A 27,708-nucleotide genomic window follows, 5' to 3' on the forward strand; every position below is an offset into this window, starting at 1 on the left:
AGAAGGATGCTCCTGGACCAACTGACACTCTCCAGAGCCTCCTGCTGATCCCTCTCAGTCCTGCTCTGGCTTAGGCTCAGGCAGAGGCCAGTCGGGTCTTGTGCGGGGAGGCTCAAAGCCCATGGTCATGTCATTCCTGAAATAAAATCCTGCTTAGCATAATACTGAGCTTTGGCAGACGCTGTTTGAAATGCCTGACGGACAGACAGACAGTGGGAGGTGGGTAGACAGGCAGCACTTCAACTAACACAAGTCGATTCACAGCCAAAAAACCATAGATACTGTAAATGTCAGAAGATAGAAGTGTGGTTCTTTCATTTTCATCAGGTCTGTACAAGATACAGTATGTTTGCAGAGTGTGTTTCACCTTTCCCACTAACGCATGGTAGTAGTCACATTAAAAACTTTTATTGTTACAAATAATAAAATAAAATGTTTACTAATAATAAGTTACAGATAGTAAGAAGTCTTTTAATCCCAAAATGTTTAATATGCATTATGGGTTTAAGCCCTAAAATGTTTCAATCGAGCAATGTGTTTACTGGAATTAAATTAGAAAATGTGCAAACAAAGAACAAATGTTCTTGATTATCACGAAACAATGCTCTCTAGCAAGTACTGAAAACACTTAAGCAGCGGGTGTGGCATTAGGCACTAGCTGGTTGACTATTTAGGATGATTCAGAGATACTCAAAAGCAGTAGCACTCCTTGCTATCCCAGCTCCCTTTGCAGTTGTGCTCCATTAAAGTGAGGTGGTGGAGGTAGGGAGCGGGAGCCCCATTAAGTTGAACAGCCACCTGACATTAGCCCGTGCTAGCTCCGGGTCGGCCTTAGCACTGCTGCCGATAGGAACCACAGCTACAGTCAGCATGACAGATGTTACGCATACACCTCAAGCAGCCAATGAATGAGTCAGTTTCATCATTCACTTAATTACATTGGCTCAGATCAAAGCTGTATATAATGTACATCCCTGTGAACACTGACAATGAGTCCCTGCTTCCTGACCACACCACCATACTGCCCACCTATTCATTATATCCCACGGGCTATATGTTTCACTTTGCTGCTTATAAGGTTATCCTCTCAATAAATGACTATGTTAATCTAACGCAAGGCAATGCACAGCAATAAAGTACTGCACACTGTTCCTGTCATATCACAGGACAAATCAGGTAACTTTTTCTGGATAAAGAGAGGGGAGTCTGGAGTGTTCGCTTTACGGTTGTCAAGCTGGAAACAAAAATATATCGCTTCTTCCTGAGACCTAAGGCAAACCCTGGTTGTCTGGAAGGTTGGCCGTAAGGCCAACGTGGTCTGTTGGTTGAAGGCAAATACAGATACAGCACACTTGGCTGTGTCTGTGTGATGACTTTGAATCAACATGGAAAACTGATTGGATTTGCAAAAAGTCATCAACATATGGGAATTTCGTGTTTTTTTCACCCAACTTTTAACCTAAATCAAATGACATGGTGACATTTTTTTGTTGATTTCACGTTGAATTCACGCTAGTTGACGACTCAACCAAATGTAAATGAAAACTAGACATTGAACTGACGTCTGTGCATAGTGAGAGCTACTGTATGTACGTATCCCTAAAGCACTATTGTACAGCAGGATCATTTTCTTGTTCCAGAGTGACTATATCACTAAGTCAATCGTACAACATGTATCACATATAGGTCTCCTAGATTACTCTACGATCAATCACTTTGGCTCTAGTCTAGTACAGTATGTTGTCTATTTCTCCAACCAGCTGTAACAACAACTGCTGATCTGAAGCCATCTCTTACTGGGATTGGATAGCCTACAAGTCAATTCCAGTGAAACAGTAACTTATGCACCAAATCATCACTGGTAGCTTCACCATGGTGTTCTACAGTAAGTAGACGTCTTCAAAAATACTACATGGAACAAACTATGCTCAAAAGAGTACCTGAGTTGTACATTTTTTATAAAAACAGGAGAGTTAGCAAAGTAAGCAGATATACCAATGAAGTTGTTTATGCAGGTATTCTGGTTATTCCCCACCCATCTTGTGGGTGATGCAGCTCAAATGTTTCCAAACCTCAAGTCTTTCCACTAGATCTGAGCATTGCTAGATGAATGTGATAGCACGCATTTTACTCTGCATGGGGAGGTTACAGTACAAGCAATTGAGAATGAAAATCAGACACACCTTAAACTAGAAAAATAATTCCATTGATTTCATGAAAGCAGTTAAGACAAAACTGCTATATAATACTATGCTAGGGAACTAATGGGCATTTTTGTTTAATGAAATAGATCTTAATTAAGGCCATGATCAGAGCCAAATGGGCTTGTTTGTAAACGTCCATAGTATTTCCCTTAATTGCGTCTGAAATCTCCTTTTCTTCCAGCAGTTCTGTTATGGAACAAGTACAAAACAAACACATTTCTTCTTGTTGTATTTTGTTCAAGAATGTATGTATCCCGTGAATTACTCTCGGTAGAGCAGGGGTAGGCAACTAGATTTTTGTCAGAGCGGATGGTCGGGGGGCCCGGAACATAATTATAATAATTTGTACACTGCAAATTGACCACAACTAAGCCCATAAAGTATTTGAAAATAACAATCATTTTATACCTTGATTACATTGAGACATGATCACAGATGTCTCTTTTTTTATTTGTGGGAATATTGGGAACAGATTTCCTAAACAACCTTTTTTTTTTACAGTTGTTTACAGATGAAACTGATATTGTTGCATCAGCTAGAGTCTCCCGTTTCATATGCGCTATTGCAGCTACGAGATTCACAGGCACAGGAAATCGTTCTTTTGTCTGGATAGGACAGAAAATGTGACGTGTCGCTCACTATTCAAATAGACGATTCACTGTGTTTGTGAACCTCACAACGGTGCTTGCAAGAATAGTGCATATGAGTCGGGACAACCAGCGCTTTTAGGGAATCTAAAGCAATTGATGTTGGGACGTTCACAGAGGGCGCTGTACACAGAAATATCCGTCGGAACCGGTCCAGAACCACTCAAAGTCTCCTATATAGGGAACTTAACATCTATACTAAACCATAATGCAGGCCACAAAAAGAGACAGTGAGCAGCCTTGCACTGTTCCTGGCATCATCACTCCAGAGCACAGGAGACTGCTGAGGGGAGAACGGCTCATAATAATGTCTGGAATTTAGTGAATGGAATGGTATCAAACACCTGGAAACCATGTGTTTGATGTGTTCAATACCATTCCATTAATTCTGTTCCAGCCATTACTATGAGCCCATCCTCACCAATTAAGGTGCCGCCAACTGTGCTCCAGAGCCAACTGAAACCTCTTGAGACAAACGTTTCAAAGCTATGCAACCATAAAACACATAAGCCTACACACTAGAGTTCTTCACAGGTGATCCGGAAAGGACCTGTGGCTTTCCCACCCGAATCAATATGCATAATTTATTTTTATTTTTAAAGAGACACATTCTGAATAGACCCAAGGACAGTAGGACCCGTTCCAAAAAGGCCCATGGAAAACAGAACCAAACAGTCCCGTGCTGGTTCGGATCCGAGAAACCCATTCATATCCGAGAGTAGAAAGAGAGAGAAAAAGAAACCTCAGACTGGGCGCTGCCAGCACGATCAATAAACAAGTGATATTGGCCAAATGATCCACAGTTATGTGTCCTTAAAAACGGACTATAGCAAATTACAAAAAAACAATGAATTATGTTCCGATGTGTAGCAAATTCAAAACTGTATAGCCTATTGTTTTGTAGCCTATTTTTTTCAAAACAATAATTGTCCACCTCACGGTTCAGCTGTCAGAGATTTGAGCGCTAAATGCATCAGGGCATTGCATGCACATCCACTGTATGATATGAATATTTAACAAATGAATATAAAGGAAGAGAAGCTTAGGCCTAGCCCTAGAGAGACCGAGAGAAAGATAGAGATATGCCGGCTCCATGTTCCCGACACCGACATGCATTTCTTTATACTTATCTGCTGCACAGACATACAGTTGAAGTCGGAAGTTTACATACACCTTAGCCAAATACATTTAAACTCCGTTTATCACAATTCCTGACATTTAATCCTAGTAAAAATTCCCTGTCTTAGGTCAGTTAGGATCACCACTTTATTTTAAGAATGTGAAATGTCAGAATAATAGTAGAGAGAATTATTTATTTAAGCTTTTATTGCTTTCATCACATTCCCAGTGGGTCAGAAGTTTACATACACTCAATTAGTATTTGGTAGCATTGCCTTTACATTGTTTAACTTTGGTCAAACGTTTCGGGTAGCCGTAAACAAGCTACCCACAATAATTTGGGTGAATTTTGGCCCATTCCTCATGACAGAGCTGGTGTAACTGAGTCAGGTTTGTAGGCCTCCATGGTCCTACACGCTTTTTCAGTTCTGCCCACACATTTTCTATGGGATTGAGGTCAGGGCTTTGTGATGGCCATTCCAATACCTTGACTTTGTTGTCCTTAAGCATTTTGCCACAACTTTGGAAGTATGCTTGGGGTCATTGTCCATTTGGAAGACCCATTGTGACCGAGCTTTAACTTCCTGACTGATGTCTAGAGATGTTGCTTCAATATATCAACATAATTTTCCACCCTCATGATGCCATCTATTTTGTGAAGTGCACCAGTCCCTCCTGCAGCAAAGCACCCCCACAACATGATGCTGCCACCCTCGTGGTTCACGGTTGGGATGGTGTTCTTCAGCTTGCAAGCATCCCCCTTTTTTCTCCAAACATAATGATGGTCATTATGACCAAACAGTTCTATTTTTGTTTCAGCAGACCAGAGGACATTTCTCCAAAAAGTACGATCTTTGTCCCCATGTGCAGTTGCAAAACGTTGTCTGGCTTTTTTATGGCGGTTTTGGAGCAGTGGCTTCTTCCTTGCTGAGCGGCCTTTCAGGTTATGTCGGTATAGGACTCATTTTACTGTGGATATAGATACTTTTGTACCTGTTTCCTCCAGCGTCTTCACAAGGTCCTTTGCTCTTGTTGTGGGATTGATTTGCACTTTTCGCACCAAAGTACGTTCATCTCTAGGAGACAGAAGGCGTCTCCTTCCTGAGCGGTATGATGGCTGCGTGGTGCTATGGTGTTCATACTTGCATACTATTGTTTGTACAGATGAACGTGGTACCTTCAGGCGTTTGGAAATTGCTCCCAAGGATGAACCAGACTCTTGGAGGTCCACAATTTTTTTTCTGTTTTTCTGAGGTCTTGGCTGATTTCCTTTGATTTTCCCATGATGTCAAGCGAAGAGGCACTGAGTTTAAAGGTAGGCTTTGAAATACATCCACAGGTACACCTTCAATTGACTCAAATTATGTCAAATAGCCTATCAGAAGCTTCTAAAGCCATGACATAATTTTCAGGAATTTTCCAAGCTGTTTAAAGGCACAGTCAACTTAGTGCATGTAAACTTCTGACCCACTGGAATTGTGATACAGTGAATTATAAGTTAAATAATCTGTCTGTAAACAATTGTAGGAAAAAATACTTGTGTCATGCACAAAGTAGATGTCCTAACCGACTTGCCAAAACTATAGTTTGTTAACAAGAAGTTTGTGGAGTGGTTGAAAAACGAGTTTTAACGACTCCAACCTAAGTGTATGTTAACTTCCGACTTCAACTGTATGTGTACAGAACGAGGCTAATTTGTTAATTTTCGATCAGAATATTTTTTATAAACATATTAATTATATTGCAAGATTAAAGGAGTGACTCTGGTATGCCTAAAACATTCTTATTCACCTCAAGTTCAACTGTCAGAGTCAGTTGGAGCCCTGGTGTGCACGGCCTTCCTATAGTATGCCTACTGGTAATTCTATTACATTGTGGCAACACAACATTACAGACGGAACTTAATTTGGACAATGAAAATGGCTCAACAGAATTAAACAAAACACGTGTTGCATATTTAAGAACTGGTTTAAATCATCACAAAAGTTTTGAACAGGCTCATATTGAATCAATTACCAACAAAGGCAAGTGCTTACCGTAGGCCTACCCAACAAATTACAACAATAGGCTAATGCCATTATTTTACAACAGGCCTACTTGTAACCTGTCTTAAGCTAAATACGGAGCAAATCATGTAAAAGACAGTTCAAACTTAAGTTAGCCAACGAAAATATCTCAACACAATGAAACAAAACACTTTTTGCATATTTAAAGACATGTTTTAAATTCTTAAACAGCCCTATAATATTAAAAATAATGATACACAATAATAGTAATGATAAAACAAATAATAAAAAATACAAAAATAACTAAATTAAAGTTAGAAAATTGCATCAAACCTGAATAGCGTGTTGCACACATGCAGTCCAGCTTTGTCCACTACAATATTAAAACTTTTTCCCGTGGACATTCCCCTTGTCAGCTTCTTTTGACTATACTCTTTCTCCTCTAACTTTACCTATACTTCAATGAAAAAGGCCTCCATCTTCGTAATCAACAGTAGCCTAGGCCAAGGTTCCTTCACTCGCTGTCTCTCTCTCTCCACAGCAGCAGGAGCAAGTGAGGTTAGCAGCCAGAACCAGTTTCAGGTGGACATACAGTGGCTTGCAAAAGTATTCACCCCCCTTGGCATTTTTCCTATTTTGTTGCCTTACAACCTGGAATTAAAATAGATTTTTTAATTAATTTGATTTACACAACATGCCTACCACTTTGAAGATGCAAAATATTTTTTTATTGTGAAACAAACAACAAATAAGACAAAAAATAGAAAACTTGAGCGTGCATAACTATTCACCCCCCCAAAGTCAATACTTTGTAGAGCCACCTTTCGCAGCAATTACAGCTGCAAGTCTCTTGGGGTATGGCTCTATAAGCTTGGCACATCTAGCCACTGGGATTTTTGCCCATTCTTCAAGGCACACAAGTAGCCTAGTGGTTAGCTTTGGGCCAGTAACTAAAAGGTCGCTAGATTGAATCCCTGAGCTGACATGGTAAAAATCTGTTGTTCTGCCCCTGAACAAGGCAGTTAACCCACTGCTCCTAGGCTGTCATTGTAAATAAGAATTTGTTCTTAACTGAATTGCCTAGTTAAATCAAAGTTAAATTTAAAAAACTGCTCCAGCTCCTTCAAGTTGGATGGGTTCTGCTGGTGTACAGTAATATTTAAGTCATACCACAGATTCTCAATTGGATTGAGGTCTGGGCTTTGACTAGGCCATTCCAAGACATTTAAAATGTTTCCTCTTAAACCACTAAAGTGTTGCTTTAGCAGTATGCTTAGGGTCATTGTCCTGCTGGAAGGTGAACCTCCGTCCCAGTCTCAAATCTCTGAAAGACTGAAACAGATTTCTCTGTATTTAGCGCTATCCATCAATCCTTCAATTCTGACCATTTTCCCAGTCCCAGCCGATGAAAAACATGGATGGTATTCTCGGGGTGATGTTGGGTTTGCGCCAGACATAGCGTTTTCCTTGATGGCCAAAAAGCTCCATTTTAATCTCATCTGATCAGAGTACCTTCTTCCATATGTTTGGGGAGTCTCCCACATGCCGTTTGCTTATTTTTTTCTTTAAGCAATGACTTTTTTTCTGTCCACTCTTCTGTAAAGCCCAGCTCTGTGGAGTGTACGGCTTAAAGTGGTCCTATGGACAGATACTCCAATCTCTGCTGTGGAGCTTTGCAGCTCCTTCATGCTAATCTTTGTTCTCTTTAATGCCCTCCTTGCCTGGTCCGTGAGTTTTGGTGGGTGGCCCTCTCTTGGCAGGTTTGTTGTGGTGCCATATTCTTTCCATTTTTTAATAATGGATTTAATGGTGCTCCGTGGGATGTTCAAAGTTTCTCAATTTGTTTTTATAACCCAGCCCTGATCTGTACCTCTCCACAACTTTGTCCCTGACCTATTTGGAGAGCTCATTGGTTTTCATGGTGCCGCTTGCTTGGTGGTGCCCCTTGCTTAGTGGTGTTGCAGACTCTGTGGCCTTTCAGAACAGGTGTAGATATACTGAGATCATGTAACACTTAGATTGCACACAGGTGGACTTTATATAACTAATTATGTGACTTCTGAAGGTAATTGGTTGCACCATATCTTATTTAGGGACTTCATAGCAAAGGGGGTGAATACACATGCACACACCACTTTTCCGTTTTTTATTTTGTATAATTTTTTGAAACAAGTAATTTTTTTCTTTTCACTTCACCAATTGGGACTATGTTTTGTATGTCCATTACATGAAATCCAAATAAAAATCGATTTAAAGTACAGGTTGTAATGCAACAAAATAGGAAGAATGCCAAGGGGGATGAATACTTTTGCAAGGCACTGTAAACTATACGTTTTATTGAGTTACAATTGGCTGACACATATAGCAAGCTCGCGCAGTTCTCATCACCTCAGACAAATTAAATTAACAGAGGACGGGTCCAATCGGGTCCAGGAAGTAAATCAATTGTAATTGCACATACCCAAGACCTGTGGCAATTATATCAGACCCAACCCAGATCTGAGACAAAAGTCGGAGGTCCCGGGTCGGATCTCTGAATTTCGGGTCTGTTGGACCCATGAAGACCTCTACTACACACAAGCACTCACCATGCCACAGGTGTACTGTATCACAATCCAGTAGCATGTAAACCAGTACTATGTTCTGTGCACTGGATAATATGTACAGTATGCTAGTGACATACAGTGCATTCGTAAAAGTATTCAGACCCCTTGATTTTTCCCAAAGATTTTACGTTACAGCCTTATTCTAAAATGGATAAGATAAAACATTTTCCTCATCAATCTACACCCCATCACGACAAAGCAAAAACAGTTAGAACATTTATTGGGACACATTTATTACAAATAAAAACAGAAATACCTTATTTACATAAGTATTCAGACCCTTTGCTATGAGACTTGAAATTGAGCTCAGGAACATCCTGTTTCCAGTGATCATCCTTGAGATGTTTCTACAACTTGATTGGAGTCCACCTGTGGTAAATTCAATTGATTGGACATGATTTGGAAAGCCACACACCTATGAGGTGTGTAAGGTGTGTAAGGTGTGTAAGGTCCCACAGTTCACACCTGTGAGGTATGTAAGGTCCCACAGTTCACCGCGCATGTCAGAGCAAAAACTAAGCCATGAGGTTGAAGGAATTGTCCAAAGAGCTCCGAGACAAGATTGTGTTGAGGCACAGATCTGGGGAAGAGTACGAAGAAAATTCTGCAGCATTGAAGGTCCCTAACAACACAGTGGCCTCCATCATTCTTAAATGGAAGACGTTAGGAACCACCAAGACTCTTCTTAGAGCTAGTCACCCGGACAAACTGAGCAATCGGGGGAGAAGGTGCCTTGGTGAGGGAGGTGACCAAGAAGCTGATGGTCACTCTGACAGAGATCCAGAGTTCCTCTGTGGAGTTGGGAGGACCTTCCAGAAGGACAACCAGCTCCACCAATCAGGTCTTTATAGTAGAGTGGCCAGACGGAAGCCACTACTCAGTAAAAGGTACATGACAGCCCGTTAAAGGACTCTCACACCATGAGAAACAAGATTCTCTGGTCTGATGAAACCAAGATTGAACTCTTTGGCCTGAATGCCAAGCGTCAAGTCTGGAGAAAACCTTGCACCATCCCTACGGTTCAGCATGGTGGTGGCAGCATCATGCTTTGGGGATGTTTTCAGCGGCAGGGAGTGGGAGACTAGTCAGGATCAAGGGAAAGATGAATGGAGCAAAGTACAGAGAGATCCTTGATGAAAACCTGCTACAGAGCGCTCAGGACCTCAGACTGGGGCGAAGGTTTACCTGCCAACAGGACAACGACCCTAAGCACACAACCAAGACAATGCAGGAGTGGCTTCGGGACAAGTCTCTGAATGTCCTTGAGTGGCCCAGCCAGAGCTCGGACTTGAACCCGTTCTAACATCTCTGGAGAGACCTGAAAATTGCTTTGCAGCGACGCTCCCCATCCAACCTGATAGAGCTTGAGAGGATCTGCAGAGAAGAATGGGAGAAACTCCCCAAATACAGGTGTGCCAAGCTTGTAGTGTCATACCCAAGAAGACTCTATGCTGTAATTGCTGCCAAAGGTGCTTCAACAACGTACTGAGTAAAGGGTCTGGAATACTTATGTAAATGTGATATTTCCATTTCCTATTTGTAATAAATTTGCACAAATTTCTGAAAACCTTTTTTTGCTTTGTCATTATGGGGTATTATGTACAGATTGATGAGGAAGAAAAACAATTTAATCCATTTTAGAATAAGGCTGTAACGTAACAAAATGTGGAAAAAGTCAAGCGGTCTGAATACTTTCCGAATGCACTATATGACATGAAATATTCCGCAGTGACATAGAGTTGTGTACCCACCCAAAAATATACTGAACAAAATTATAAATGCAACATGTAAAGTGTTGGTCCCATGTTTCATGAGCTGAAATAAAATATCCCAGAAATGTTCCATCCGCACAAAAAGCGTATTTCTCTCATATTTTTTCACTAATTTGTTATTATTTCTGTCATTAAACATTTCTACTTTGCCAAGATAATCCATCCACCTGACAGGTTGTGGCATATCAAGAAGCTGATTAAACAGCATGATCATTACACTGGTGCACCTTGTGCTGGGGACAATAAAAGGCCACAAAAATGTGCAGTTTTGTCACACAATAATACCACAGATGTGTCAAGTTTTGAGGGAGCGTGCAGTCGGCATGCTGACTGTAGGAATGTCCACCAGAGCTGTTACCAGAGCATTGAATGTTAATTTCTCTACCATAAGCCGCATCAAACATCGTTTTAGAGAATTTGTCAGTACGTCCAAACGGCCTCACAACCGCAGACCACATGTAACCATGCTAGCCCAGGACCTCTACATCTGGCTTCTTCACCTGTGGGAACATCTGAGACCAGCCACCCGGACAGCTGATGAAACTGAGGCGTATTTATGTCTGTAATAAAGCCCTTTTGTGAGGAAAAACGAATTCTGATTGGCTGGGCCTGGCTCCCCAGTAGGTGGGCCTGGCTCCCAAATGGGTGGGCCTACTGTATGACCTCCCAGGCCCAACCATGGCCCAACCAACCATCCGTATATGGTCTGTAACTAAATTGTTACATATTGTGTTTATATTTTTGTTCATTATATATGAGTAATTTATATTCTAAATAAAGGCTAGTGATCATTAGCTTACACGTTGGGGGAAAATATAAGTAAGTGTGAACATAATAAAGGCTGCTGAACCTAATAGCCTGTAGAGCTTATGCCGTTAGCCTTAGTTCATTTCTTTGCCTTGCTCTCTCTGCAGAGGGCAATCCTTGTTCCCTCCATTAATCCTGCTCAAGTTTACTAAGCATCCAGGAGAGTAATCCTCCTGAGCTCAGTTAGAGCTTGGGGACGCAGTGCAACGTGGGAGGCCAAGCAACATCCTGCCCAGCCCAGCACAATTTCACATGGGACCAGATTGAGAGGCAGAGACAGAGATCATCCTTAAGCTAGTGCCAACTGCCAGTGTTTCAGAGTCTGAGACCTTTCTGAATTAGGGTATACACCGAACGGATAGCACAAAAAACAACACAATATATAGGCGAGGAAGGGCAGGAGGGCATTTGTACAACTGCCCGGACTGGACACAAAACACATGTTAGTTTACTGTAACATTGTTTGCTTCAGTAATATCACTTTCTATTGAATTTCAGATAAAGCCATGGGTGTTAAGTACAGTGAACTCCTGCTGCCTAGAGGTGTTAAAGGGATACTTCGGGATCTAGGCAATGAATTTATCTACTTCCTCAAAATGTATTTTTTAACCTTTATTTAACTAGGCACGTCAATTAAGAACAAGTTCTTATTTACAATGACTGCCTACCCTGGCCAAACCCTAACGACGCTGGGCCAATTGTGTGTCGCCCTATAAGACTTCCAACCACGGGAGGTTGTGATACAGCCTGGAATCAAACCAGGGTCTGTAGTGATGCCTCAAGCACTGAGATGGAGTGCCTTAGACCACTGCGCCACTCGGGAGTCCTAAAATCAGCCCCAAAAAATAAGATGAACTCATGGATAACATTTTTATGTCTGCATAAAGTATGAAGTAAGTTAGAAGTAGTTTCGCAAGCCAATGCTAACTAGCGTTAGTGCAATGATGAAGTCTTTGGTATCTACTAGCATGCTATCATTTACCACAGACTTCTAGTCATTGCGCTAACACTAGTTAGCAATTGCGATAACGCTATTTAGCAACTTCCTTCAAACTGTACGCAGAGACATAAAAATGGTATCCACAACTTCACCGGACTTCTGGGGAATGCTGAGCTATGTGAAGCGAGAAAGCGCCATATTTTCTAGAGATGTCACATATAGTTTACACAATGTGCTCCCTGCTCTCGCCCAACTCGTTTCCTCTTCCCTCTCTCTTCACTGAGCTAAATGTGCACTGAAATTGCACCTTATTGTTCTGTCAAGGCATTTTGTTAAGGGTAGTCTAGGATGGGGGAAATGTAACTGAATACATTATGAGTCTTTGCTTTTCTAACAAGGAAAGGCAAAGCAATTGGGAAATGGACAGTTGCCAAACTTCTGTATTCAACTGCTGCTGATGTTAGCTCTCCAACAATGCCCTACCTATGAAGTTATCTGTTGTCAAACAAAACATTTCCACCAATGCTATTCAAATTCTAACATTCTAAGAGAAAATATATATGAAATTTAGTATATTAAAATAAAATGAAGACTCCTTCATTAAGTTATTGAATAATTGTCTTCAATCCCTCCATTTCTATCTGGTATACGCTATGTCCTGCTACAAAAATACAGAGCAAAATTGCAGTGCAATAACATTACAACATTTTAGGTATTGCGTATTGCCAAGAAGGATAAAGCTAGTAACATAAATGTTGTTGTAGCCTACAGTTCTTTTCAACCTGGATTATTAAGGAGATGGGGTGTTTTCACAGTTGCTTGAGTCTGTCCCATTCAGACTGGTGATTAAGTCAGCATCAGACCTAGTGAAACATGGGTCTGTTTTCAGAGCTCACCACTGTATTAAGAGATGTAAGTCACACTGACTTTGATTTCCTGTCAGATGGAGAGTATACTGTATGCCTTTGAGTGGAAAAATATAATCACACACTATTGAGCTGGTTAGAAAATGGACTGTGCGCTAATTGAATACCCCAAACAGCCTTAGAAGATATTTGCCTAAAAACAGTGTAGCTGATATTAGAAGCCTACAGCCAGAACAATACCCTGCTAATTATATTATTTATGCACTTTTGTTGTACATGAGGAAATTATTACGATAAATTATTATGGTAAATATAGTATTATACTGTATCAAATTAAATGTTCTAATTTTCTATGTAGGATTCCCATAGGAATATTAGAAATAGGTTAAAATCACTAATGAGAATATATCAGAGGCAAATAAATACTGGAGCGTATAACAATTCACCCAGAAACCCTAACCCAGCATTCCTTAGAGAGCAACTTTCATTTTCACTTCTGACCCTGGGTTGATGCCATTTGGGTCTCTGAGCTGACTTCCTTGACCGTCAACACATAAGGCATCAAAAAGTCCAAACATCTCTACATCATCTTCACATTACATAATATACAAGCTGCTGCTAGCACCCTGGTTTTATTAGAACATTTATTTATATTTTCGGTGGTCTTAGTAGCTCCACATTCAATAATTTCTGAATGTGTCATTCATTAATAAGAAGGTGGAAGATGGTGTGATGCCATAACCTCTGGTTATCAAATGGTAGCCCTGTGAGGATCGGCGCTGGAGACCGGAAGCAGGTACAGGGAGAACATTTAATGAACAACGGACATGTAACAGGACAGGAACAGCTCGTCTGGACAGGGGAAAAATAACGACATCAGTGCAGACACCGGGAACAAACGGGGGAGCAGACAGTTATAGACGGGGCAATCAACAAAGGGAAGGAGTCCAGGTGAGTCCAATCAGCGCTGCGCGTAATGATGGTGACAGGTGTGCGTAATGATGGGCAGCCTGGCGCCCTCGAGCGCCAGAGGGGGAGAGCGGGAGCAGGTGTGACAAGCCCCTAGAATAGTGTGATAATATCAGTGCCGTTTCTAGACATAAGCAACATAAGCGACCGCTTTTGGGGTCTCAACTAACTGTTAGTTAGAATAGTAGAATACACAACATGCAACGTCCAATCAAATCTCGTTTAGGGTACCCAAAAAAGCTAGAAACAGCCCTGGATAATATCCATATTAGTTGGGACTTCAAATAGATTACTACATTTGTGCCGTTGAGTCATACTGTACTGTAACATTTTGAAAGGAAACATACTATATGTCTTACCTGAAATACATTTGTCTACACAATGAGGGAGCAGGCTGCACCATCCCAGTGTCACAGAGGGGTAATCAGAAATTAATGAAAGCATTTTACTGCTGTTTGATATGAGAGCAAAGCAAACTGTCTTGAATCTTCATATGGGAAGGAGTGTGAGAATGTGCTGCCACTGGTGAGGTGATTCAGCAGCAACAACACTGTTTGGTAGACATTCATTTTTGATTGGGCTCTGTCTTTCTGCAGCAGCTTCCAGCTGTCTCATTGATATTAGGAGATTCCCTGTAACTCATTAGCTATGCAAGGTCCCCTGACCAACCCCAAAGGATAACTGAGGTAATTATAACAGGAATAGAATTCTCATGCCCTGCTCAAGGATATAGGTCTTCAGAGTTGCCACACTGTCTCTCACAGTCGCTAAAATGGCTTCTCTCCTTTCTGTAACCTACTTGACCAATTCAAACATACAACCAACCTGTCCAACAGAGTACAGACTGTGGGAGTGTCATTCAGTAGTTTGGTAAAAAACAAAGCAGTACATTTAGCTGTATTATCCCTTACAAAAAAAGACTGCAGTAACTGCAGTTGACTGTGGTATTTTGGACACACTATTTGCAGAATAACTGTAGTGTACTGCAGTTATACTGCACTGTAACTGCAGTTACACTGCCAAATTACCGCAGTAAATTGTTGTTTTATTTTGGATGCCGTATTTGCAGCATACTGCAGTTATACTGCATTCTAACTGCAGTTATACGGCACTCTGACTGCAATATTTTTTCATAAGGGATGTCAACAGTGACAGCTCAGACCAAGCAAACAGGACAAATAACGGACGAACCCGCTGAGTAAACTTAGGTGAGGACGTCTATTTTCATCGAGTACACCGTATAAGAGGGGATTAGGCCTAGCCCGATCTGCATCCTGTCTACCAGTCACAACTAACAGCATTACCCTGCCTGGCCTGTAAAGTCTTCAGGCTATGGTGTATCACAATGTCAACATGTTGTTCTGCAGGCATCTGCTTTAAATCGAGTTAAACACAGACAAATGTATCTCACTGATGTGTCCGGATATGCCTCCAGACACACATGATCTTATACATATAGTCTGTGCAACAGTATCATTGTTTCAACATAAGGATTTAGGTTGAGTTTCAGTCAGTTGTTTTGTAAACAGCACAGGTGTTAACTGAGAACTTCCTAACTGTCCTGTTTTGAGGTTGACCACGCACCTTTTTCACATTTGGGATGATATGTTAATCAACTGTCATAATGTTACCAATACAACACTCCACAACTATGTTGACCTAAATAACAAGCCAAAGAACTAAAGTAGGCTAATAACTCATAGTCAAATGCCATTACAATACATCAGGGTCATTCTGCTTACTGCTGCCCCCCTAGACACCACTCACGCCAATCCATCAGCATGTAAACCAGCCTGCTGTTCAGGTATGGTCACATTCCGGTTAGGGTGTTTTAGCTAGTTATTGTGCAGTATTGTGTAGGTCAGGAGGAGAGGAGGGGGATGGAGGCTTTCTGTGGTCTGTTTTTTTTAGCTGACTGGAAAATAAAAGTGTACATTTGAAATACGTTTTAAAAAATATAAGCATACCTTTCCAGATAATCATACCTTTCAGCAAATGACCTGGCATAGGCAATTTGGGAAACGTCACACAGACACACACATACTGCAACACTGTACAAAATACACTGCTCAAAAAAATAAAGGGAACACTAAAATAACACATCCTAGATCTGAATGAATGAAATATTCTTATTAAATACTTTTTTCTTTACATACTTGAATGTGCTGACAACAAAATCACACAAAAATGATCAATGTAAATCAAATTTATCAACCCATGGAGGTCTGGATTTGGAGTCACACTCAAAATTAAAGTGGAAAACCACACTACAGGCTGATCCAACTTTGATGTAATGTCCTTAAAACAAGTCAAAATGAGGCTCAGTAGTGTGTGTGGCCTCCACGTGCCTGTATGACCTCCCTACAACGCCTGGGCATGCTCCTGATGAGGTGGCGGATGGTCTCCTGAGGGATCTCCTCCCAGACCTGGACTAAAGCATCCGCCAATCCTGGACAGTCTGTGGTGCAACGTGGCGTTGGTGGATGGAGCGAGACATGATGTCCCAGATGTGCTCAATTGGATTCAGGTCTGGGGAACGGGCGGGCCAGTCCATAGCATCAATGCCTTCCTCTTGCAGGAACTGCTGACACACTCCAGCCACATGAGGTCTAGCATTGTCTTGCATTAGGAGGAACCCAGGGCCAACCGCACCAGCATATGGTCTCACAAGGGGTCTGAGGATCTCATCTCGGTACCTAATGGCAGTCAGGCTACCTCTGGCGAGCACATGGAGGGCTGTGCGGCCCCCCAAAGAAATGCCACCCCACACCATGACTGACCCACCGCCAAACCGGTCATGCTGGAGGATGTTGCAGGCAGCAGAACGTTCTCCACGGCGTCTCCAGACTGTCACGTCTGTCACATGTGCTCATGTGCTCAGTGTGAACCTGCTTTCATCTGTGAAGAGCACAGGGCGCCAGTGGCGAATTTGCCAATCTTGGTGTTCTCTGGCAAATGCCAAACGTCCTGCACGGTTGTTGGGCTGTAAGCACAACCCCCACCTGTGGACGTCGGGCCCTCATACCACCCTCATGGAGTCTGTTTCTGACCGTTTGAGCAGACACATGCACATTTGTGGCCTGCTGGAGGTCATTTTGCAGGGCTCTGGCAGTACTCCTCCTTGCACAAAGGCGGAGGTAGCGGTCCTGCTGCTGGGTTGTTGCCCTCCTACGGCCTCCTCCACGTCTCCTGATTAACTGGCCTGTCTCCTGGTAGCGCCTCCATGCTCTGGACACTACGCTGACAGACACAGCAAACCTTCTTGCCACAGCTCGCATTGATGTGCCATCCTGGATGAGCTGCACTACCCGAGCCACTTGTGTGGGTTGTAAACTCCGTCTCATGCTACCACTAGAGTGAAAGCACCGCCAGTATTCAAAAGTGACCAAAACATCAGCCAGGAAGCATAGGAACTGAGAAGTGGTCTGTGGTCACCACCTGCAGAACCACTCCTTTATTGGGGGTGTCTTGCTAATTGCCTATAATTTCCACCTTTTGTCTATTCCATTTGCACAACAGCATGTGAAATTTATTGTCGATCAGTGTTGCTTCCTAAGTGGACAGTTTGATTTCACAGAAGTGTGATTGACTTGGAGTTACATTGTGTTGTTTAAGTGTTCCCTTTATTTTTTTGAGCAGTGTACTATGCTAGAGCTGGGACGATAAACCCAAAATAATCGACACCGACCACACAGACCACTTATCGCAAGCGGTTTTGCTTATATCGTTCATTACAATAAGTAGCCTATACTAAATGTGAAGTTTGAAATGCAATAAGTCTGCTAATATGGGTGATTGTTAATGAGGCAATTGATGGCTACAAAAATCAAACTAGTAGTAGTAGTTTAAAGGGTAATAAAAAAAAACTGTGGTGCACATTAATGTTATAAACTTATCATTCCATTTATCCTTATTATCCATGTCCCCAACTCCATACTGTGTCCGACTAAAACAGCACACTCCAACATGCCTTTCCCTTGTAGGGCTATGAGCCTAAATATGCGAGTGCCTTTGAGTGTCATAGTTCTCTACAACTTGTACCAGTTTGTGCCTTCTAAACAGAAGGAGCAATTTTGTGCATTAGCCTGAGGACACAAGTCTGGTTCAGGAATTTCGGGTGGAGTTTTCAAGTGTTGGGCCAAACTAACCAGTCTCATGCAGGCCCCTGCAGTCCAGTGTCTGTGTCTGTGTGCATCTACAGTAAACCTCAAAGAGATCACAACCCTGAATGGGAGTTCGGTGTCAGGGCTTGCTGATGGGTTGAAAGCATCACATCAAGTGGACAACATCAGCTATTTTAAGCCCAAATGCAGCACAGAGCAGGAAATGCTATGCTGATACTTGTGACTGTGCCCCTGGGCCATCATCATGCACAGAGTAATTTAACAGGACATTAAACAAATAACTGTTGTAGACAACTAAATCTCTAAAGCTATATGCAATATAGCCAGTTAAATAAAACGATATACCCTTCCGTAAACAGCTCTTTGAAAAGGCAAATATTTTCAGCCACTTGAACCAATGTCCAGTTTGGGTTAACCTAAGGAGAGGGAACATTTAGTGTGGCCTATATTTGTCAAAATAGCCCCTCAACTGATCAGGTCTCCAATCACATCTATAGCCATGAAATTCTTTGAAAGGCTGATCATGGCTCACATCATCCCAGACACCCCACACCCACTCCAATTCACATACCGCTCTTAACAGATCCACAACTGACGCAATCTCTATTGCACTCCACACTGCCCTCACCCACCTGGACAAAACTAATACCTATGTAAGAATGTGGTTCATGGACTACAGCTCAGCATTCAACGCCATAGTCCCCTCCAAGCTCATCACCAAGCTCAGGACCCTGGGACTGAACACCTTCCTCTGCAACTGGATCCTGGACTTCCTGACGGGCCGTCCCCCAGGTGATGAGGGTAGGCAACAACACATCCACCACGCTGACCATCAACATGGGGGCCCTTCAGGGTTGTGTGGTTAGTCCCCTCCTGTACTCCCTGTTCACCCACGACTGCACGGCGGTACACAACTCCAATACCATCATCAAGTTTGCTGATTACACAACAATGGTAGGACTGATCACCGACGACGATGAGGCTGCCTATAGGGAAGAGGTCAGAGACCTGGCAGTGTGGTGCCAGGACAACAACCTCTCCCTCAACGTCAGCAAGACAAATGAGTTGATCGTGGACTACAGGAAACGGAGGGGATAGCACGCCCCCATCCACATCAATGGGGCTGTAGTGGAGCAGGTCGAGAGCTTCAAGTTCCTTGAGCTCCACATCACTAAGGAATTAACATGGTCCACACACACACACATACACACAGTTGTGAAGAGGGCACGACAGTTCCTCTTCCCCCTCAGGAGGCTGAAAGGATGTGGCATCCTCAAAAAGTTCTACAGCTGCACCATTGACAGCATCTTGACTGGCTGCATCACCGCTTGGTACGGCAACTGCAAAGCCCTACAGAGGGTGGTGAGTATGGCCCAGTGCATCACTGGGGCCGAGCTCCCTGCTTTCCAGGACCTCTCTACCAGGAGGTTGGTTCCAAGTCTGGAACAAACAGGACCCTGAACAGCTTCTACCCCCAAGTCATGCGATTGCTAAAATAGGCTGCTAAATAGCTAATCAAATGGCAGCCCGGAATACCTACATTGACCCTTCTTGGAACTAATTCTCTTGCACTGACGCTTTGCACACACACTGGTCTCTACCCACACACACACACTCACACACACTTTCACACTCACCACATATGCTGCTGCTACAGCTCAGTCTATTATCCATCCTGTTGCCTAGTCACTTTACCCCTACACACTTAACCAGCATGGCTACCACAGCATTCTGCAGCAATACGCAATCCCAACAGGTTTGCGGTTAGTGGGAATATCATTTGTTTTTCAACAGGCTGTGTTAGGACCATTTGACCAAGAAGGAGAGTGATGGAGTGCTGCAACAGATGACCTGGCCTCCACAATCACCTGACCTCAACCCAATTGAGATGGTTTGGGATGAGTTAGACTGCAGAGTGAAGGAAAAGCAGCCAACAAGTGCTCAGCATATGTGGGAACTCCTTCAAGACTGTTGGAAAAGCATTCCAAGAGAAGCTGGTTGAGAGAATGCCAAGAGTGTGCAAAGCTTTCATCAAGGCAAAGGGTGGCTACTTTGAAGAATCTTAAATATAAAATATATTTTTATTTGTTGAACACTTTTTTGGTTATATGATTCCATATGTGTTATTTCATAGTTTGTTGTCTTCACTATTATTTTACAATGTTGATGTAACGCTCGTCGTCGTAAGGAATAGTGGACCAAAGTGCAGCGTGGTAAGTGTTCATGATTTTATTTAATATCAAAAACACTCGAACAAAGTAACAAAACGAAAGTGAACAGTTCTGTCAGGTAAACAGATACTAAAGAGAAAATAACTACCCTAAAATGAAAGAGGGAAAAAGGACTGCCTAAGTATGATTCCCAATCAGAGACAACGATAGACAGCTGCCTCTGATTGGGAACCACACTCGGCCAAAAACAAAGAAATGGAAAACAGAGAAATAAAGAAACTAGAATGCCCACCCTAGTCACACCCTGGCCTAACCAAAATAGAGAATAAAAACCTCTCTATGGCCAGGGCGTGACAGTACCCCCCCCAAAGGTGCGGACTCCGGCTGCAAAACCTTACTCTAAAGGGGAGGGTCCGGGTGGGCATCCCTTACGGCGGTGGCTCCGGTGCGGGACGTAGACCACCCTCCGCCCTGCAGATCCCTCCGCTTTGGTGGCGGCCCTGGTGCATGGACCTTCACTGGAGGAATCGGGCCGCAGATCATCGCCGGAGGAACCAGACCACCGATCATCGCCGGAGGCTCCGGACTGGGGACCGTCGCTGCAGGCCCCGGACTGAGGACCGTCGCTGCAGGCTCCGGACTGGGGAACGTCGCTGGAGGCTCCGGACTGGGGACTGTCTCAGGAGGTTCCGGACTGTAGACCGTCGTTGGAGGCTCCGGACTGGGGACCGTCTCAGGAGGTTCCGGACTGTAGACCGTCGTTGGAGGTTCCGGACTGTAGACCGTCGTTGGAGGTTCCGGACTGTGGCCCGCCGTTGGAGGTTCCGGACTGTGGCCCGTCGTTGGAGGTTCCGGACTGTGGCCCGTCGTTGGAGGTTCTGGACTGTGACCCGTTGTTGGAGGTTCCGGACTGTGGCCCGTCGTTGGAGGTTCCGGACTGTGAAACGTCGCCGGAAGCTCTGGACTGGGAACTGTCGCCGGAAGCTCTGGACTGTGGAGCCGCACTGGAGGCTTGATGCGTGGGACCGGTACCGGTGGCACCGGGCTGATGACACGCACCTCAGGGCGAGTGCGGGGAAGAGGCACAGGACGTACTGGACTGTGGATGCGCACTGGATGCCTGATGCGTGGGACCGGTACAGGTGGCACCGGGCTGATGACACGCATCTCAGGGCGAGTGCGGAGAGGAGGCACAGGGCGTACTGGACTGTGGAGGCGCACTGGATACCTGATGCGTGGGACCGGTACAGGTGGCACCGGGCTGATGACACGCACTTCAGGGCAAGTGCGGAGAGGAGGCACAGGACATACTGGACTGTGGAGGCATACTGGAGGTCTCTGGCGCAGAGCTGGCACCACTCGTCCTGGCTGGATAACCCCCTTAGCCCGGCAAGTGCGAGGAGCTGGAACAGGCCGCACTGGGATTTGCTGGCGAACCGGGGACACCGTGCGTAGAGCTGGCGCAGGATAACCTGGGACGAAGAGACGCACCGGAGACCAGGAACGCTGAGCCGGCACAATCCGTCCTGGTTGAATGCCCACTCTAGCACGGCCACTGCAGGGAGCTTGCACAGAGCGCACCGGGCTGTAGATGCGCACTGAAACTAGAATGCCCACCCTAGTCACAACCTGGCCTAACCAAAATAGAGAATAAAAACCTCTCTATGGCCAGGGCGTGACAGTAGAAAATAGTCAAAATAAAGAAAAACCCTTGAATGAGTAGGTGTGTCCAAACCTTTGACTGGTACTGTATTTGTAAATAGCTACCTCAATTACCTCGTACCCCTGCACATCGTCTCGGCACTGGTACTCCCTGTAAATAGCCATTTCATTTTACTCGTTATTGCTATTCGTTATTAACTGTTTATTTATTCCTTGTGTCACTATTTGTATTTTTATTTTATATTTTTGTATCTTTAACTCTGTATCTTTAACTCTGAAAAGGACCACCTTTTCACACCTGTTGTTTATGAAGCATGTGACAAATAAAATGTTATTTGAATCAGTCCTATTTCATTGTTTTGGGGATGCAACACCATAGCTTGTGACCATCTTGTGACAGTGTGGATGTCAATAAAGAATAAAATCACTTAAGTAAGACACTACAGGCTGCTGTAGGCTGAAAACAGCAATTTATTGAATGGACACATGACACACTCCAGGACATTGTCATGGCAATAAATGCTATTTGGATCTGTAAAAGAACATGTCCACTGAAGTCATTCAGAGACAACGTGCGGCTATTGCATTAGGATGTATGATATTGATGTGCTTTGTGTGGGGCTTCCTTTAAAGGAGAATAATAATATGTAACAGAGACAGAAGGATTATGTAGCACATCCAGAGCAAGACAGAAACAGAGTAGCAGGCACTTTTTGTCTACATCAAGTCTTTGCTATGATTAGAAATCACCTTCGGGTTAACAATCTAAACGTGGATTGTCATTAACATTTAACAATCCAGTTTGGGTGAAGACAGAGCTTGACACCAGCAACATGACCCTGTATAAACCAGAGAGACCATTTAAGGACAATAGCTTGCAGTCCTAAGCCTTCCCTCTCCCCTCATTGACGATACCCAGCTAAGAAATTGGTTCCCAGAATGTTTCTGTTTGTTTGGTTCGGGATAATGTTCTGTGAGCCACAGTCTCATCCACACACCCGGCTGAACTGGGGGGACGCTTCAGTCACACTGGCTCCGGAGATGAAAATGAGTTACTGAAGTGTCATCCTGTGTGTTAATCTGGGAGAGTATATACTAAACCACATAGTTCCTAACTTGGTATTTCAAAAAGGAGTCATACATTCATATGTCATGTTTCATGCTTTTAGCATCAATCAAATATTTGTTTGTCTGTGTGTGCGTACATACTGTATGTGTGAGTACATACTGTATGTGTGTGTTTGTCCGTGTGCGTACATACTGTATGTGTGTGTATGTCTGTGTGTGTACATACTGTATGTGTGTGTATGTCTATGTGTGCGTACATACTGTATGTGTGTTTGTCTATGTGTGTGTATGTCTGTGTGTGCATATATACTGTATGTGCATACATACCTTATGTGTGTGTATGTCTATGTGTGCGTACATACTGTCTGTGTGTGTATGTCTATATGTGCGTACATACTGTATGTGTGTATGTCTATGTGTGCGTACATACTGTCTGTGTTTGTCTGTGTGCGTACATACTGTCTGTGTGTGTATGTTTATGTGTGCGTACATACTATCTGTGTGTGTATGTCTATGTGTACGTACATACTGTCTGTGTGTGTATGTCTATATGTGCGTACATACTGTATGTGTGTATGTCTATGTGTGCGTACATACTGTCTGTGTTTGTCTGTGTGCGTACATACTGTCTGTGTGTGTATGTTTATGTGTGCGTACATACTATCTGTGTGTGTATGTCTATGTGTACGTACATACTGTCTGTGTGTGTATGTCTATATGTGCGTACATACTGTCTGTGTGTGTATGTCTATGTGTGCGTACATACTGTCTGTGTTTGTCTGTGTGCGTACATAATGTCTGTGTGTGTATGTCTATATGTGCGTACATACTGTATGTGTGTATGTCTATGTGTGCGTACATACTGTATGTGTGTGTATGTCTATGTGTGCGTACATACTGTATGTGTGTTTGTCTATGTGTGTGTATGTCTGTGTGTGCATATATACTGTATGTGCATACATACCTTATGTGTGTGTATGTCTATGTGTGCGTACATACTGTCTGTGTTTGTCTGTGTGCGTACATACTGTCTGTGTGTGTATGTTTATGTGTGCGTACATACTATCTGTGTGTGTATGTCTATGTGTACGTACATACTGTCTGTGTGTGTATGTCTATATGTGCGTACACACTGTATGTGTGTATGTCTATGTGTGCGTACATACTGTCTGTGTTTGTCTGTGTGCGTACATACTGTCTGTGTGTGTATGTTTATGTGTGCGTACATACTATCTGTGTGTGTATGTCTATGTGTACGTACATACTGTCTGTGTGTGTATGTCTATATGTGCGTACATACTGTCTGTGTGTGTATGTCTATGTGTGCGTACATACTGTCTGTGTTTGTCTGTGTGCGTACATAATGTCTGTGTGTGTATGTCTATATGTGCGTACATACTGTATGTGTGTATGTCTATGTGTGCGTACATACTGTCTGTGTTTGTCTGTGTGCGTACATACTGTCTGTGTGTGTATGTTTATGTGTGCGTACATACTATCTGTGTGTGTATGTCTATGTGTACGTACATACTGTCTGTGTGTATATGTCTATATGTGCGTACATACGCTATGTGTGTATGTCTATGTGTGCGTACATACTGTCTGTGTTTGTCTGTGTGCGTACATACTGTCTGTGTGTGTATGTTTATGTGTGCGTACATACTATCTGTGTGTGTATGTCTATGTGTACGTACATACTGTCTGTGTGTGTATGCCTATGTGTGCGTACATACTGTCTGTGTGTGTATGTCTATGTGAGCGTACATACTGTCTGTATGTGAATGTCTATGTGTGCGCACATACTGTCTGTGTGTGTGTTCCTGTTTTGTTTGTTGTCTGCCTACATACGAGTGAAGAGTTCGATCTTCTAAACACTGTAAGTCAACATCATAAACTTGTGTCACCACACTCAGGGTTTCCCATACTCAGTCCTGCCCCCCCAGTGCATATTTTGGTTATTGCCCTAGCACTAGACAGCTGATACAAATAATCAAAGCTCGATGATGAGTTGGTTATTTCAATCAGCTGTGTAGTGCTAGGGCAAAAAACTAAACGTGCACGTTACTGCTGAGAAATTAAAAAATAGATATTCTCTTGTTTACAGCCTGTGATTTGCAATTATTTCAATAATGCTAGGTTAGAGCCCTTTCACAATGATAATTATAGTCATTCTGTGCTGTAAGACTGCATAAACAGATTCAGCATGTTTGCAAACAGGGCATTGATGTGGAACTGGAACATTGGTGGACTGTCAGACTGCCACCTCTGTGTCAGCACCAGGTCAGGGAGGGAGGGAGGGGAGGGAGAGAAGGAAAGAGAGAGAGACGCCGTAGGCAGACCTGGCTCTCAAGAGAAGACAGGCTATGTGCAAATTGCCCACAAAATGAGGTGGAAACTGAGCTGCACTTCCTAACCTCCTGCCAAAGGTATGACCATATTAGACACACATATTTCCCTCAGATTACACAGATACACAAAGAATTTGAAAACAAACCCAATTTTAATAAACTCCCATATCTATTGTGTGAAATACCACAGTGTGTCATCACAGCAGCAATATGTGTGACCTGTTGCCACAAGAAAAGGGCAACCAGTGAAGAACAAACCCATATATATGTTTATTTACTTTCCTCTTTGTACTTTAACTGTTTGCACTTAATATGGCATTCGTAATATCTTTATTATTTTGGAACTTTTGTGAGTGTAATGTTTACTGTTAATTTTTATTGTTTATTTAACCTTTGTTTATTATCTAGTTCATTTGCTTTGGCAATGTTAACATATGTTTCCATAAAGCCCTTACATTTAATTGAAATGTAAAAATTTAGAGAGAGAGAGAGAGAGAGAGAGAGAGAGAGAGAGAGAGAGAGAGAGAGAGAGAGAGAGAGAGAGAGAGAGAGAGAGAGAGAGAGAGAGAGAGGATATAGAAGGAGGATATAGAAGGAGGAGGGCACAGTTTAACATCCATAGCAACCCTGTGCTGGGCCATTGTTGCGATTTGTATGATCTGTTTGTTATGCTGACTCAGATGTTTTCCTGAGGCCTGGAGTGTGACACACACAGTGTCCATTGTGCTTATGGGTGGAGGCAGGCAGGGCAGAACATCAGGCGGTCTATGGGAGGCTAAGGCGGGGTGCAGTGCTCTGCTCTCTTCTACTGGAGTGCCCCCAGCTGCCACATAGAAGGAGAGGAGGAGCCAGTGCAGGGTAAAGGGATCAGTGACTGACTGCAGCTGGTAGCAGCTCCTTCAGCAGGTGGCTTGGCCTAATTACCAGGCTAAAGATGCCAACAGCACGGCTCCTCCTTCCTCAACCAGGAAAATATAATGAAGCTGCTTGGACAAGAGAATATCTGCCACAAATTACAATTAAGTAGTCATTTTTCTGCATCCTGAGGAAGAGGGTAAATTGATGGGGTTTGCCAAATGTGAGGTTGGCAGTGATCTGTAATGCGGAGAGCGTTCAGCGCTATTGACTATCCACAGTGAGCTCATTTTTGAAAGTGAAATATGGAAGTGATATTGTAATGTGGTGAGGCCAGAATATTTTCGCCCAAGGCATTATTGAATGGAAAATAGATAGGCCTACAGTTCATCAGGTTTTGTATCACGTCTTATTTTTCTCAGATATAGGGATTACACATACTAAACTCCTGTGAATTCATTGAAAACCAACAGAATACAGAAGGACCAGCGAGAGGGATCTCCTGACCCTGGCTACTTAATAAAAGTTGATTCAATCAAACATCTGATTGTTTGTAATAATTACTGCCCACCCTATTGATTCAAGTCCATTTAATTAGGCAATGTCATCCTGCGCTCCACGTCAGCATTGATACAGGGATGAAGTGCTGAACATGCTACTGGGTAATCCTTGGAGCCTGCAGAGCCACTACTTACAGACCACTCAATCAATGAGGTTGGGGATTTGTGTTAATGCCAGGAGAGGACAGTGAATCTGCACACTTTGACCACCAACCACAAGGTCAACCTAACCTCCGAAAATGAACAGCTACTGTGCATCCAAGAACTGATCTAACCAGAGGCCTGCGTGGATCTTGCGTTCTTCTAAAGCGGAAGGGCCAGTTCCTGGGCTGTGATTTGTGAACACTTCTCTGTGTTACTGGGTTGTGAGCAGAGGCTCGCTTCTCAGATCAGCCTGAGCCCTCTGACAGCTGCATCCTTCCCAGCAGGCATATGGCCAGAGCCGACAGCCGTGCCAGGGAAAGGCTGAGCATCTCAATCCAATAGTCAAAACCAGCTAGACAAACAGGCATTTCCGTGGCAATGGCTTGCTGATGTTGTTGTGTTTATGATCTGCCTCTGCCCCCTTTTATCCCTTTGACCCCCCAGACTGAAAACAATGTCCCCTTTTTAATCAGCGGAAGGTGCACACAGCTAGAGAGGATGAGGCGAAGTGAGAGGTTTCACTTTCCCCCAGGTGACACAAGCTTGTCAACTGCCTTCCCACCTTTGGAACAACGACTCCCATTTTTAGGTCGGCGACATGAGCATCTCATCATTATATGCAGGCCTCTGACACAGCACAGAAAGAGTGAAGGAGACGAGACCAAAAAGACAATATGAGAACAAGCGGACATAAACACAAAAAAAATAATTTAAGAATATAAAAATTGATTCATGCGATACAGGCATCTGGAATAAAAAATACATGCAAATTAATCAAATTCATTTGATATATCGGCCAGCCCTACGACAGGGCCTGACCCAGATTGCCTTGAGAAGGCT

The 27,708-nt window shown here is 43.3% G+C and overlaps 1 protein-coding gene across 1 annotated transcript in view; it reads right to left on the reverse strand.

Annotated features, from left to right (window-relative positions):
* The window catches only part of slco3a1 (solute carrier organic anion transporter family, member 3A1), a 55,124-nt gene that overhangs the window by 8,201 nt on the left and 19,215 nt on the right, over window positions 1-27,708 (reverse strand). The window lies entirely within an intron of this gene.

Source organism: Salvelinus namaycush, chromosome 9 (assembly GCF_016432855.1).
Source record: "Salvelinus namaycush isolate Seneca chromosome 9, SaNama_1.0, whole genome shotgun sequence".
NCBI classification, from domain to species: Eukaryota; Metazoa; Chordata; class Actinopteri; order Salmoniformes; family Salmonidae; genus Salvelinus; species Salvelinus namaycush.